This window comes from Lactuca sativa, chromosome 5, assembly GCF_002870075.4.
Source record: "Lactuca sativa cultivar Salinas chromosome 5, Lsat_Salinas_v11, whole genome shotgun sequence".
Lineage (NCBI taxonomy): Eukaryota > Viridiplantae > Streptophyta > Magnoliopsida > Asterales > Asteraceae > Lactuca > Lactuca sativa.
In genome coordinates this window covers 321,233,463-321,250,142 of record NC_056627.2, presented here as the reverse complement: position 1 = coordinate 321,250,142, position 16,680 = coordinate 321,233,463, and positions in this window count along the sequence as shown.

Sequence of the window (16,680 nt, the reverse complement as noted above, 5' to 3'; positions counted from 1 at the left end):
GTAGTTTGTATTGTATATAGATGTAATAGTGTACGATTACAAAGTGATGAGAACATTATCATTAATTTTGACATTTCTTTATTATTTTTTTTATAAGAAATTAAATATCCTTCTACTTTTGTTCCTACAAATCCTCCTACCCAATTAAATGATAACATGTATCATGTTAATATATTAAAATATCATTAAATGAACATTAAATGATACACATGTCACTGTTCAATTTGATAGGAAGATTTATAGGAAGAAATAGTAGGAGGATATTTAATTTTTTTTTATAAGAGAGTTTTTCATTCATGTTTTCGAGTTAGAAAATGATCAAATTCATTAACGTCATGAACTGATTTTTTCTTAATTTTTTTCGTTTCTTGATCTAAATTTAATTCACTTTTTCTTATTTTTTGATTTCCATAAAAATCATGTCTAATTCTTCTCACACATCAAAACTCTTCCTATTGATCAAAATGGAATACATGATCCTCGTTCTGTCGTTCAGCATGAGGGGACGGTCAAGAATTTGTCTGCTTTTTATAAAGGAAGACTGTTCAATGCTAACGACACTCGCAATCACCTTTCAAACCGATTTGCAACAATCTTATATTGAGGGCCTATCAAGCTTATCATTCGGTGATTTGTAACAAGAATAAAGTTGTCAATCTTTAGAATTAACGTGAAGAAAGACGAATTACAACCTTGCGGTATCTTATAATTTATAAAAAATTCACGCACTGCCTAAAAAAAATACAATTTTCCACTAAAGACCAATATCATTTAATGAAGGCATAATTTCCCACATGACCAAACAACTTTTTTCATCTTATGAATTGTGACATGTTTGACCAAAGAAGAGCTTTGAGCCGTGGACAAGCTCTTGAAGTGTCAGCTACAGTTTTGAAGGGTAGAGCCATGGATACGATTGAATTTTTGTTTGAAGAACTCAAAGAAAAATTGTTTAATTGTATTCAGATTTGTGACCACACACCCCATCATGCTTCACACCCAGAATAGCCAAAGTCCGCACCTTTTTCTTAAGCATAGGGTGATAGAACTTAGAGATCTCGTCACCATTCGCTCCCCAATGAAGTTTAACTTTTTCTGCGATAAATCAAAATCCTCGGCTCTATCATAATCATTTATGGTTTTGACTAGCATAACTCTAGTATTTAGCAAGTCTTTGAGTAGCTAACCCCTTATCAATGAGATTGTCCAACACGTCAATATTTTTTTAAGTTTTCATCATGGAGCCCATGTTTCACTTTCTTAGTAACCCCATACCAATTTTGGATAGCCTTCTTTAGACTTTGAAGCTTTCTTAGTAACCCCCACTCACTAACCACCAAGTCATGAAAGCCTTCCATCTCCATCCAGGTGTTAAATGGTTTAAAAGGGCAAGGACCATAATCAAAGATGTAAGTTTTTAGGATTATGGGTCAGTGATCTGAAATAATGCTACTTATAGCTTCCAAAATATGTCGGGGAACTTGTTCATGACCTCTTTTGAAGCCAAAAAGGTAGCCCACACTTTAATCAGTTGCATCCGGATTCCCACTGGAAATGAACAACGACAAAAAACTCTATAATATTGTTTAATATTACTTAGCGGTGCAATTTGTTGTCCGTTTGACTTCTCATTACTAAGATGTATTAATTAACTATTATTTAATGTGATGGCTCCAAAACTTAAAAAAAAATTATCAATTGTTTTTATGATGTCATCACTATGTCATGCTTATGTCTTTATTTCACTAGTTATGTCAAGTATCTAATTACTCAACTTATCTCCATGTTTACTTAAGTTAGTGAACAAGTAACCATCCAATGACAAATCTACCAAACCATCATTGATAAAGAACTGATTGAAATCTGAAGCCAAATTAAAACAAAAAACTAGGTCGAGTCTCCAAAGGTGACAAAAAGGCTGGGATGATGAAGCATATAATTCAAAATTTCATGCCAAAGTTGTCTTTTTTCACAACTTCTTGAGCGGGAAAAACATTTACCATGTAACAAGGAAACTGAGAGAAACTCCAAACTCCCTCCACCACACGAAAATGATCAAAGCTCCATACACTAGTTTTTGTTCGGTTTGTCTTAGTGATATAGAAGATATAATTCACTTACTCTTGAATTATCTCGTACATATCACACATAAAAGAAGAATTACAAGCCTTAGACTCTAATAACACCTAGACAACTATTCCACTCCCACCCAATCGTAAAGCTCTTGGTTGTAAGTGTGTTTAAGGGCATCGACAATGCATTGAACTAAAAAATTTAATGGATTGCCACATAATTAATTTTATTTTTCAGACAAGTCTATCATTCTTTCCATTGAACTCTATAAAATGTAATGTCCTAAAAATACTAAGTAAACATTTCATTTTTCAACCACCAAAACCATACAATCATTTATTCAAAAGTAACTCATCAGAGTTAAAAACATAAATCAATAGTGCGGAAGTAAAACTCCAGGGGATGCAGTGCGATCAAGCTGAGTCATTCCCATTGAATTCAGAAATACCTGAAACATTTAAACATAAAACCGTATGCACAAAGTTTAGTGGGTTTCCCAAAATACCACATACCATATATGACATCAGACCCCACCCACATCACGAACCCCAGAACTCCTCTTTCTTGGATCGTTGTTTGCGACAGACCGATTGAGACAGATATAGAGATAGAGCAGTAAGGGAACACTTACCAATACCTACCCAACACACATGCAAGAGTGAAAAAGACAAACTAGCATCCTACATGATATAGTGAGAAATCTCACCTCACACGCGTAATCAGATATACCACAACTCGTAAAATCAGGAAACCGGTGCTACAACCTACCTAACGAAACATCCAAGGCCAAACCTCAGTATACTCTCTAAAATTAGCAATTTGACCAAAAGTCAACAGTCAAAGGTCTCCACGTCGTGTCCAACCAACTCAGTCGTGATCAAAATCCAATACCACATCGTAACAAGCATGTCACCACACCGTGGCAGTGTCCAAACAAATCAACGGCGAAAACTCTCTTCACTACGTCATGGCTATAACATCTGGACAACTTAATGGATTGAGTCCTTAATCTATTAAGTCCTCAAATCATACTTTCCAGTATGCTTCTTGGGACCTTAATGGTCCATAAAATCCAAACTTTATGGACATGCATGACCCATGTGTAACACCCGTTTTTCCAATACGAATCGAATTAGGGTTTCAAGGAGTCAAGAGTTAGATGGGACATGATTCATAAACAAGCTGATAGATTTTCAGCTAGCTCCCGACCTATAATCTTTAAATCTTAAGTGAGCAAGAGAGATATGTATAGATCTACATGGGATTGACACTCCCACCTGTGGTTTCTAGCTACAACCCGATGGCAAGTTGAAGCAGACATAACTTTTTAAACACATTACGACGTCCGATGAAGCGTCGTGGTTTTCAAGATCAACAATCATAGCTCGATTACAGGAACTCATCGTAAATTTTTTAAACTAAAACTAACTATCTTAGACTACTACTAGGAACCAACCTAAGAAAGTAGTGATAGTACACACAAACTTGAGAAAGTAAGTTTAGGATAAAAAAGCTAAACTAAAATACCCACGCAAAACTTTAAAATCATAAACATATGGACTCACCAACATTATGTTGACCTCTCAAACCGCATGTATTCTTAGGAGAATGAATCCGTCTGAGGGAGGAGATAACCCCAATGATGTTGCCCGAAACTTATGTGCTTTGCTTTCGTGACTTAATTGTATCTCGAACAATTGTGTAACATCTTTTATTTAATGAATAAATAGTTATGTTTTTTATTACACCATGTGTATTGCTCAATGTATATCTTTGGCATGAATCCCAACATCCTAACGTCGCATAGCCTGACGCTTCCGTCGTGGGCCAAGAGTGTTACAGATTGGTATCAGAGCTTCAGATTATATCGAACTAGTAATTCCTTACGAAATACAACTATAATCTTGGGCTACACTTTGATTATGTTTAACCCTTTAAGCCGAATAAATTAATAAGTATTAATATTAACTACCCTACTTCTTGACTACTTACGGGAGAGGTGTCTAGTTTTAATTATCGCTTGGGTTGTTGGATTTCAGAACGACTATATGCTAAAATGGTCCTACACTCTGGTACCTCTCTCCTGTCCGATCCTTACTTGATGGTCTTGGAGTACAAAACCCTAAAAATAATAAAATACACCCAACCCAAAAAAGAGTAAAAGATATAAAGCGATATAGATACGCTCATATAAGTATACCTACTACCCACTAACACGAATGCATGAAGTCACAACTCAGGATTTTAGGTCAAAAACCATATTTAGAGTTGGTATAGTACAACCATCGTACCACAACTAGACCTAGAATGCGCAACTAGGTTTTATTATGGTTCAACCGACGTACGACCAAACTCGGATTTGGTGGTTGGCAATCTAAACACTTGAGGACTTCTGGATTGGATGCATAGAAAATGATTCTATACTCAAAGGCTTCTCCTAGAGACTTCTACGTCTGGGGATTTCTGACTCAATGATATCTACACTCAAGGATTTTCTGCCCTAGGAACCAATGACTTACGACATAGCAGGGGGAATCATGAGTTACAGGTACTATCCATTACATACTTATAATTTGGATATTATATAATATTTAATTTGTCTTCACATCTCTTATAAACATCTTCCTGTTTGATGTCTTATGCAGGTTTGTCGAGAGCATGGAATGCGATGGATCGTGGAGAGCAACTTCCTCATCAAAGGAGGAGCATGCGGTACTTGATGAATCAGACCCTTTCTATACCCTGGAGACGGAGGATGACGATGACACGGATCCCGATTATACTCCAGCTGCACTCGTCAGAGCCAACCTTTCACCATACTACACACCAGTTGGGCTAGAGCTTCTCAGTTCCGAGTACGAGACCGACGAGGACAAGGAGGACACTACCACCTCAAAGTTGCTCCTCATGCTGCTCCCTAGTTTTTGAATACACCAAGATGTCATCAATGAAAATAATAACTGATCGATCAAGCATCGGCCTGCCTACCCGATTCATTAAATCCATAAATGTCGCAGGTGCATTGGTAAGCCCAAATGGCATCACCACGAACTTGTAATGACCATAACCAGTTCGAAACACGGTCTTCTCCATGTCCTCCTCTCTAAATCTCATCTGATGATACCCTGACCTCAGATCAATCTTGGAGAACCAAGATGCACCCTACAACTGATCGAAGAGGTCATCAATATGTGGTATGGGATAAAGGTTCTTCACCATCAACTTGTTTACCTCCCGGTAATCAATGCACATCCGGTGTGAACCATCCTTCTTCTTGACGAAAAAATCGGTGCTCCCCACCGTGAACTGCTCAGTCTAATAAACTGCTTGCCCAATAACTTCTGAAGCTGATATGAAAACTCATGCATCTCCGGTGGTGCCAATCGGTACGATGCCTTAGCAATTGGAGCCGCACCCAGAACTAAATCAATCCTGAACTCAACCTGTCTCTCTGGAGGCATGCCAGGCAACTTCACTGGGAACACATCAGCAAAATCTCTGACAATAGGTACATCTGAAACCGAAACCTGTTTCCCAAAACAAGTATCAACCATATAAGCAAGATAACCCATACAACCATGTTGAATATACTATCAGGATCTAAAAGTAGAACAAAAGGCAGACCTAATCCTAATACTCTCTCCATAAATAACCATTTCTCCTCCACTTGTGGTTCAAGCTACCACCCGCTAATCCTCACAGTCAATGATAGCCCCACACCTACTCAACCAATCTATCCATACTATCACGCATACGTCCCCCATAGAGATGGTAATCAAATCAATCGGATAGGGAACCCTAAAAATCTCCAATACACAGCCCTGATAGACGCTTGATGTAGAAACCCCGTGTTTGTTGGCGATAGAAACCCACAACAGACACTCCAAATCTCCAAGATTCATATCGAAACCTTTGCTAATAGACTTAGATACAAAGGACCGACTCGCACATGAGTTGAATTACACAAGAGCAAGCAAGGAATTCACTAAGAAGTTACCTAGCAGAATCATAAAAATAAGCATACCATAAAATAACTAGCATAATAATAAATGGAAACATACCAACAATGACGTCTGGTGCCACACTAGCCTCCTCCACAGTGAGTTGAAAAGCGTGACCTCGAGCCCTTGGGGGCTCCGCCCTACCCTGGCGTCTATCTGTGATCCTCAATGTAGTCGGTGTTGGAGCCTGTGTCGGCCCCGCAGTGAGCAAGGGACAGTTGGCCTTAATATGGACAACCTGCTCATAGTGATAACATATCCTGGTGCTCGGTACTGGGACCTGGTGACGATAATCCTTGGCATAATGCTCCTCCTTGCCACATTTGTGGCATTCAGATGAAGATCAAAAAGAACCACCGTGAGTCTTGCCACACTTGTCAAAAGTGCGGCCCCTATGTCCCCCATATCTCAAATCAACAACCTTGAACTGGTTCATTGCAGGCTACATCTGCACCGGAGCCTGCCTCCACTCTCTCACCTGGAGCTCCATCTTAATCTCTCGCCTCCTCACGACCTCCTAAAGCTCCACAAGAGTACCATTACAATGGGTGGACACGAAGTAATGGATATCCGTCTTGAGCATGCTCAAGTACCGGGTCATCTGATTGATTAGGAGAAGCAAACTCAGGACATAAAAGAGCCCTCTTAGTAAACATATTGGTGAACTCAGTCACCATCTCAGTCCACTGCCTCAGATCCAGATAATATTGATATGCCCTCTCATTATCCACTAATGGAACATACCTCATGCAAAACATCTCGGAGAACTGATCCCAAGTCATAACATCCCTCTGCTCAGGAGTGTACGAGCCGGTCACCAATCTCCACTAATCTTTCGCCCCTGATCAGAGAAGGTTTAAGGCACACTTGACCTTCTGGTCAGTAGGGTAGGAGCATGTGAAGAAACACCCCTCTACATCATACAACCACCTCATCGTAACAATCGGGTACTGAACTCCATCGAACACAGGGGGCTTCATATTATCAAAGTCCTAGTACTGGAAAACTCTTTCTCTCGAATCCCTGCGACAACAACAACCATGGTAGCAGCAACAACAGCAGCCTCAGAAAGTGCAACATAGCAATCGTCGAAAAGATCAATCATGGCAGTTTTGATAGTCCCAAACATCTATGGCATAGACCTCCAGATAACAACAACCACCTCAGTGGTGCTGAACTACCAAATCTGATCATTAGTTAACCCTGGCCTATCCTGGCCACCCGCTTTGTCTCCTGAACCGGATCCCCTAGTAAACACCATACCAAAAAAAACCCAGAATATATCAGAAATTCTACAAGGGACATAACTATAAACACAATACGAGACTAAAACCGTAGGGTTTGTGACTTCCTTGTTACGCATATGAGTCTTGTGCTTCAAGTAGTACGGTTACATACTACCCTCCACACCTACCAGTATTTGTCTCAAGGATCGTCACAACCGCCCTAAATAGATACAACAAATAGGATACGCATACATCCTATCCTCACTATCTTGAGAGAGGCTAAACACTCCTTATCTGGCTGGCTGCTCACACACCTACTCAACCATGAAACTTCCACCAACCCTGCAGCACTCGCGTATGCTAATCATACATCACACTGGATCCTATAGACAGTCGTATACTTGATTCTACCCTAAGCCCTTCATTAGACAAGAAAATGAAATAAGCGTAAACCAAACATTCTCATGCTATAAAATCTTAGTTATGTACAACTATGATGCATACACTAAGAAACTACAGTAATGATATCAATTCCATACGAGAAATAACTCTTGGCTATCAGGCATCATACATCAGGAAATCCTATCACGAAATTCCTAAGATCCCTATCCTATCACTAGCATGTTGTTCTATCATAAATATCATACCAAATAATAGTGTGGGTAACTTAGGGTATACTTTCTCGCTCCGGCTGATCGTACACATCACATCTTTCCTTGGTTACTTTTGAAAACCATTTTAAGACTTTTGTTGTTCCCTAGTTTGAGTCTGAATTCACACAAATGTTCATCTAATTCTCTTAAACCAAGGCTCTGATACCAATTTGTAACACTCCAAAAATCATAAAAATTGAATCTTTTTCAAAAACAACCATTATCCATAATTGTTTACAAAAGGAACCATTGTTTCAAAAGTAAAGTCATATCAAAGTGTCCTAAAAGTCAAAATATGGAAATAGGAAGATGTGCATGATCAGGAAATCGCTTTCCCACGATCCTCTAAAGTTACTAAAACAATAAACTAAAACTATAATCCAAAGATTAGTGAGTTCCCCTAAAGTACCATCACACAACATAACAATGAAAACATTCAAATATGAGCCTTCAGCCTGACTGAATCGCCCCGTAGGGCCTACAACCTATCTAGACCACTATATCGGCCTTCGGCCTGACTGGACCGCCTCGCAGGGCCTACAACCTATTTGGACCCCCCGGGTGTCTTGGCCTTCAACATAAATCGGGACCGCCTCAACCCAACCACAATATGTCGACATATGTAACATACAAACATAAACACAAAATCAATAAAATACAGATAATCATACAGATCTATTAATCAATCATATACTAGCATAACACTATCCTATAGCCAGGATACATAATCTAGTGGGCCGATATTGGTGCCTTTGACCCACAAGTACAGTGAGGAAAACTCACCTCTTAGTTCGAACAAAAGTTGAATAAATCACTGCTCCAAATACCAGCTCTACCCGACACCTATTATTCAAATCATTTCCCAACTTAATTTTAATATCAAAATACCTTTTGGTCAAAACTGGTCAAACTCTAGTAAAATCCAAAAGTTGAAAAGTCCACCGGGTTGAATCAACCGAGTACATTGGGCATACTCAACCATTACGCAGGGCGTACTCGGTTGTTAACCAGGTACACGGGCTTGATCTTGTACATGCAACGTACCACTTGGTACGCCCATCGTACGTAGCTGGATTGTTTATCATATTATTAAGTGCTTAATACTTAAGCTCTTACGTCCAAATTGTAGATCCATGCCCCAAATGTTGTCCCCAGCCATAAAGTTTCCAACTTTATGGTCTTACATGGCCATTAAGTGCTAAATACTAAAAACCCTAACCTCTTAACCCATTAAGACAACCAAACTCATGCACGTGAAAGAACTAAGAGCTAAGATCATAATTTTATGCTTCTAAACCTCTCAAAACGTCTGAAAGGACAACTTAAGTGGGCTAGAGTATTCCATACTCATAAAGGTCAAGACTTGGGACCAAAATGCTTCATGAATCAAGAACTAACAAGATCTAAAGAAATGCAAGCCAAGTTTAGAACTTTATACCTCCAAATAATGCCAAGCAAGATACATTGGCTAGTTCTACCTGTGAATCAGAGTACATAGTGGCAAGTGAAGCATCAAAGGAAGCAACATGGTTGAAGAACTTCATTGGAGATCTTGGAGTAGTCCCAACCATTCATGAACCAATGGAACTTTTTTGCAATAATGAAGGAACGATTGCTTTGACCAAAGAATCGAGAGATCATGGCAAATCAAGACATATCGACAGAAAGTACCATTATATCAGACATAAAATTGAAGAAGATCATATCATATTGAAAAGAGTCTCGTCAGAAGATAATCCTGCAGATCCTCTCACAAAGGCTCTGACTAGGATTAAGCATAGACATCATGCTAGGAGCATTGGATTGAGAGATAGCATTAGTTTTAGTAGTTAGACGATTAGTTTGAAACTTTTAACAAAATAAATATAACTGACTTTTGGTGATTGAATAATAGAGAATATTTATGAGTTTGGTTACTGCCTTTGTCAATTATTTATTCTTGTGTTTCATTTTGCATGTTTTAATTCCCAAATAATTTAATTATTCAAATTCCACAGTTGCTCATACTTTAGGAAGTAAGAAATGAATTAAGATTGACATGAATTGGATTGCAAATTGTCAAAGGGAGTTAGACATAACAATTGTATTGCTACAACATTCATGAGTACATAGAAATGGAGATTTAAGTATTGGATAAACTCACGCTCAGAGAGTTACTTCATGGATTATATCATGAGTAATTCTGAGATGATAATATTTTATATTCTTAAAACGGAGATATATGAGTTGTAATTTACAAGTCGGTTGTGCATTGGTGTTGTGTAAATGCGTAAGTGACATGATGTTATAAAATGCAGTATTATGTATGATTTGGTGAGTAAAGGATACAAGCATATAAGTCAAAATTTATTCGTTCCTTTTCCTCTAATGGGAAAAGCGATATATATATATATATATATATATATATATATATATATATATATATATATATATATATATATATATATATATATGGGCCCCTCGGTGATTTGGTGTTGACTTATAGTGTTGGGCCCAGCCAGGACTCAGTTGATGTGTTCAATTTAAAGTCTTATGTCGTCATCACTAATCGAGAAATTGGGAAAAAAACTTGGATAATGAGATTCATTATAATGCATGTCTCATGTCTATACGATATCTAGAAGAACGAAGGAATATTTGATCACTTATCTAAGGACCAATGCTTGTTTATATATCAGAGTTCGGCAGTTGCTTTGGAAAGCACACTTTGTTGTTTGATTTGGAAGTTGTAATTTAGTTATAGACTTATCCAAAAAGGAGACTATTAGATTACGTTTTTAAGCCATTAACTAAATTATTATAAATTTAAATTATTATCAAAGTCCTTTTAGGTTGCCCTCAAACCTAGTAAGAGACTGGAATGTTATTTGAAAAGAGAGACTGGTTTATTGATTTATTATATGATAAATAAAATATTTAGAAATCAAAATAAATAATTTATTAATATGTTTTGATAAAAATATATTAATTAGAAATTATATTGTTTAATTATAAATTAACCATAAATTAATTGGAATTAATTTTGGGATTAACTGGAATAATTCAAAGTGGAAGGAATGAAAGTGTCAATGTCCAAAAGTTGTACATTGACTGATTCTAGAACCTCCCTAAGAGAGTGGATGGTTCTAGAGGGGGTAAGGGAGCCTTTCTTGAGCTCTAATGAATACTAGGGTTGCTTTGGGGGGAAAGAAAAGGGTTAGGGTTATCGATAAGGAAATCTGCCTTTTATGTACCTCCTTAAGCCCTATAAATACCCCATCCCTTATGATTTTCAGATTCACTTCTTGTAATATACCCTAGAGCTAAAAATCATATCCTTCCCATCTTTCTTCAATAGCCTCCAACTTCTAATGTTTGGATGTGAGCCATCAGAGGCAAGAGATTTCTGGTGCTAGCTTTCTAAAGATCTACAAAGAAGGAATTCAAGTTTATTTACTAAAATAAACTAAAGTTTTCTTACTATAATAAACTAAAAGGTATGTTTTTAATAACCCTTTCCCAATTTTAAAAATAACAATCTACTTTAGGGTTCTTGAATTCAAATTGTTGTTTGCATATCATATTAAGAACATAGATCCTTTAGGGTCTATGTAAATTTAGGATTTATGTTTTCTGCCAAAAATATGATTTTTGTTATCTATAAAACCCATCAACTACTTATATGGAATGAAGTGTGTCATATACACTAACCACAAAATTCTTCAGTGTATCTTTAACCAAAAATAACTCAACATGAGACAACGAAGATGGCTTGAACTGCTAACGACTATGAGTGTGAGATTCGATACTACCCGGGCAAAGCTTACGTAGTAGCCGATACCCTAAGTAGAAAGGAACGAGTCAAACCTTACAATGTTAAAGCACTCAATCGAACAATGTAACATCCAGAATCGAGGTATAATTATATTTCTCTAATCATTCTTTAATATGTCAAAATTAGTCCTTATTTTGGAAAAGGTGAAAAATGAGTACGCGGGGCATACGCATGAGTACGTGCAACGTACTCATGCACTAAGCAAGATCGCGAACGCCACCTAGTACGCTGGGAGTACTAGGCTCAGTATTCAAACCCTAATATTTCTTGTGTCCCTATTTAAGGAATGTGATGGCCTCATTTCTAGCCACCTTTATCAGCCTCCAACCTTTCCTAAACCCTAAATCTCGAGTGTGTGTTTGTGGGTGTGATTTTGCAAGCTTAAAGAGACTCTTGAACCTTGTAGTGAAAGAGTGAAGTTAGAAGAAGAAGAAGAAGAAGGAGAAGGTGCCATCCAGCTTCGAGATCCAGAAACCATCCATCTTTGTGCATCATTTCCAGGTATAAAGCTTGTACCTTGGCTAATATTCTCTTAGATCTCTTTTGGTGCAAGATTTATGAGTTTAAGTCCTCAAGTTTGGACCTTTTCGAGTTTGTGACTCTCCAGAGAGTTTAGGTTGTCCTTTCATGCATTTTAGGGCATCTAGATGGATAAAAATGCTTGATTTATCTTCCTTTGTGTCCCATGCGAGAGTAAAGTAATTTGAAAATGGTGAAATGATGTTCTAGCTTCCCATAGACATGCAAAGGCTTAAATCTCACGACTTTATGGATTAAGAGACCTTGATTAGCTCAAATCTAAAGTTGGAGTGTTTGTCTTAATTGATTACTTTATGGATTAAGAGACCTTGATTAGCTCAAATCTAAACAGATGGTGTCACGATAACCAAGACGTGGTGCCCTGATTTTGGGAAAAGTATAAATAGATCATTCAAACCTCCGAATGAGGACTTTTGGTGTAACGACCCGTCTCTGGTATGTTGTTTCCATGTTATTTATTTAGAAGTTTTCAAGAGGGACTCGGCGAGTCTATAGCCCGACTCGTCGAGTAGAGACGGGATTTCGAGCACGTGTAAGTCGGCGACTCGACGAGTCCATATTCGGGACTCGGCGAGTCCGCCCGCCAGGAAGAAACCCTAAATCCCCGGGTTTGCTCACTATTTAAGCAATGTTATGTGCCCCAAACTCGCCTCCTTCACCCTCAGAGAGCCTGTGAGAAACCCTAAACCATTCCTTGTATGATTAAAGTGTTTTTGTGTGGATTCTTGAAGGATTGAAAAAGAAAAAGAAGAAAGGACCAAAAAGAGGAAGTGTAGAGCAAAGATCCAAGGCCAAAGTCAGAGTTCATTGAGGTATGTCTCAGAATTATTCCGTTTTGTGCTTAAACCTCCATTAGAACACCTCTAAGGCTAGTTTAATGTATTTTCCAAGCTTTATAGTTGTATGGATGCCTTGTTGGGTCGAGATATCCCTAGATCTGTTCATTTAGGAGTTTTAGAGCCCTGATCTAGTGCCTTTTCAAAGTTTCTTTGCTTGAGAACCCTAGATCTAGCCATTATTATGCTTTTTGAGCCTTTTAATCTTCATGGGTACATATGGGCACGTAAAGATAGAATCTTTACGTGTTAATCAAGCTTAGGGAGCCCATATCTATAAGTTTTATGCGCTGGATTCAAGCATAATCGACTTTAGAGTAGTTGCATGCATGCGACTCGGCGAGTCGTTCTTCCGACTCGGCGAGTCGAGTCGCGAGTCCCCGATTTTTCCCCTTTTGAGTAATGCCGAGTGGGGACCAGTGAGTAGTAGAGTGGACTCAGTGAGTTGGAGGTCAGACTCAATAATGGAGGGACTTGAAGAGTTGTTCATACAACTCGGCGAGTCCAAGGCAATCTTCTTAGCTCAAGAACAACTCGTCGAGTTGTTCATACGACTCGGCGAGTCGGATGCAGATAGCCTGAGTTCTAGAATCGAAAGGAAACTCGTCGAGTTGATGCCATACTCGACGAGTAGCAGCGAGTAGGGTTGAGAAGTGAGAATAGGGACTCAGCGAGTTGGCGGCCCAACTCGGCGAGTCAGGTCAACAGTAGTTTGACTTTGACCAGGAGAGTTGACTTTGACCAGGGGTAAAAGAGTAATTTTACCCCAATACAGTGATTAGTATTTGATTGAGTGTGCTTATGGGATTGTAGCCGGGGAGATACCGGAGCAGCAGCAGATAGCTTCCAGAGCCATACACTCAGCAGCCAGTTCACGAGGTGAGTTTCCTACCAGTAGGAACGGGTCTACGGCCACAATGCCGACCCGCTTAGCTAGCAGTTAGTTCCGGACTTCGGTCCGAAGCAGTAGTTCAGGGTGCTTGATGTCTTTGTGATTCAGGCATGTCTATGTGTTATGTGTTCCGGACTTCAGTCCGATGCAATATATGTGTTATGTTAGCAGATACGTGTTTATGTTATGCTATGTTCAGACAGTTCCGGATTTCGGTTCGATGCAGCTAGTTCCGGACTCCGGTCCGATGCAGGGGACAAGGTCCCAGTCAGTTCCGGATTTCGGTCGGATGCAGTTAGTTCCGGACTTCGGTCCGATGCAGTCAGTTCCGGACTTCGGTCCGATGCAGTGGGCAAGGCCCAGTATGTGCTTTATTTGTTATTGTGTGGTATGTGGTAGTTTAGGGGAGCTCACTAAGCTTCGTGCTTACAGTTTCAGTTTTGGTTTCAGGTACTTCCGCAAGTAAAGGGAAGAGCTCGGGATGATGGCATCGCACACACCACAACTTCAGTTTTTGTCCTGGGAGTTGATTCGGTTTCTTAGATATGTTTTGATACAGTTGTGACACAGTTTTTCTCACAGTATTTTAGTATGGTTTTGAGATACGCAACGTATGGTTTTATTATGTGATACTCAGTTTTATGATCTTTGTTATATTAAAAATGAAATTTTCGGGTCGTATTTTTGGGATGTTTCAAGTTGGTATCAGAGCCTTGGTTTGAGGGATTCAGATACACTTCCAGGTGTATCTGAACTCAAACTAAAGGAAAGATAAAAAGATTTTCAAAAGGAAAAATGTTTTCGAAAGAAATTTTGAAAAGCACTTAGAAAGAAAAGAATTTTTAAACAAGATAAGGGTGTGGTGCATGCGATCAGCCGAGCTCAAGTAAGTACTCCCAAATTACCCATACAAGTTATGTTATGATTGTCAGTTTTAGTAGAATAGCATGCTAGAATAGGACTATGGATCTAGGAGGATGCCTTATGTGCCTGCTATATGTGTTTCAGCTTTACAAGATTTGCATGCTAGTATTGAGTAGACAATAGTAGGATAGCCTGTTTAGGTTATGCCTGATAATATGAGCTTAGCATTGTATGCTAGTACAGTTTCTCGTTATGAGAATAGATTTGCTTGAGTAGTTTCCTGTGTCCGAATGCTGCTTGCTTTGTGCTTTGTACGACTCTTGGTGATGGGAGTTAGCCGTTAGGTGAATACGTCACGTCACATGTGATCAGGGTTGAATAATCTCAGAGTGTTGGATTTGGCCCTATTACGCAGCTCTTGTTTGAGTCTAACCGTTGTAGGGACGAGTCTTTTACTCGAAGGATTATCTGAGCCTCATCACATGTGATGGTATTCAGGTGATGGCTAATTAGCATTACAAGGAGGCATTCGGCAGCTGAGGACTGGTTTGAGTGGAGTCAGAGATTTCCCTAGGGCAAGCCTAGGATGAGAGTAGCATAGATCAGTAGTAGTAGAAGTGACTTGGTGGAGCCAAGGCAGTTCTTGAGGAAAGTACGGATAGATGTGGAAGGTAGTATGGGCCCGTACTACTGAAAGCAGAGGATCCGTACTCGAATCAAGGAAGGCTGAGACAAGACCAGGAAGCTAGTAGTAGTATCAATGATCCCTTGAGATATTTCAGTTTTCTGATGTTGCCATGACGTGTTTCAGAATGGTGGTTTTGCGTTCGAGGCTAGCAGACGACAGTGTAGGTGCCGGGGAGGGATCAGGATCAGGCTCGGGGGCCGAGCGTATGGATGAGGAGACTAGAGAGTTTCTTTCTTCAGAGATTACTCGTATCATACTGGAGCAGACTCCTGTGATCTTCGGTTCGATCAAGGAGGGTATCCTAGAGCTGATGGATGAGAGGTTGGGCACCTTCCGTGCCGAGGTGGCGGCCATGATGGGGTCGCGCACACTTACGTTGAGGGAGTTCAGGGCATGTGGAGCTCCAGATTACCACGGGGCGCGGGACCCCATAGCGAGTACTAGATGGTTGGCGGATGTGGCCAACGCTTTTCGCACGAGTAGGTGTCCCGAGGGGGACAAGGTTAGATTGGCGTCTTGTCTTCTGAAGGACAGGGCACGTGATTGGTGGGAAGAGGTCGGACATACCATTGGAGATGATGCAGCGCTAGATGCCATGACCTGGGCTGACTTCTCTACCAGGTGCAAGGCGGAGTTTGCACCGGTTATTGATGTGCAGCAGTTAGCCAGAGAGTTTCAGGACCTCACCCAGACTATAGAGACCGTGGCGGAGATCACCGCCAAGTTCAGGGAGAGGGCTCTTCTCGTTCCTCAGTATGCAGCCGATGAGGAAATGAAGAAGGCCCGTTATCATGAGATGTTGCAGAGCAATATCCGCCAGTTTGTGAGCCGGTCCAGCTGTAAAACGCTGGATGAGATGATTGCTAGGGCTCGGGAGAGGGAGATTGACCTTGAGATGGAGAAGAAGAGGAAACCGGAGGCGGTTTTGGGTACAGGTAGTTCGGGCAAAAAGCCTAAGGTTTCAGATCATAGATCCAGGAGTCAGCAGAGCCACGGTCGATGTGGCAAGTGTGGGAGATTGCACGATGGGGTGTGCAAGGCAGGGAGTTCCGGCTGCTACAAGTGCGGTCGGACTGGGCATTTGAGCAGGGAT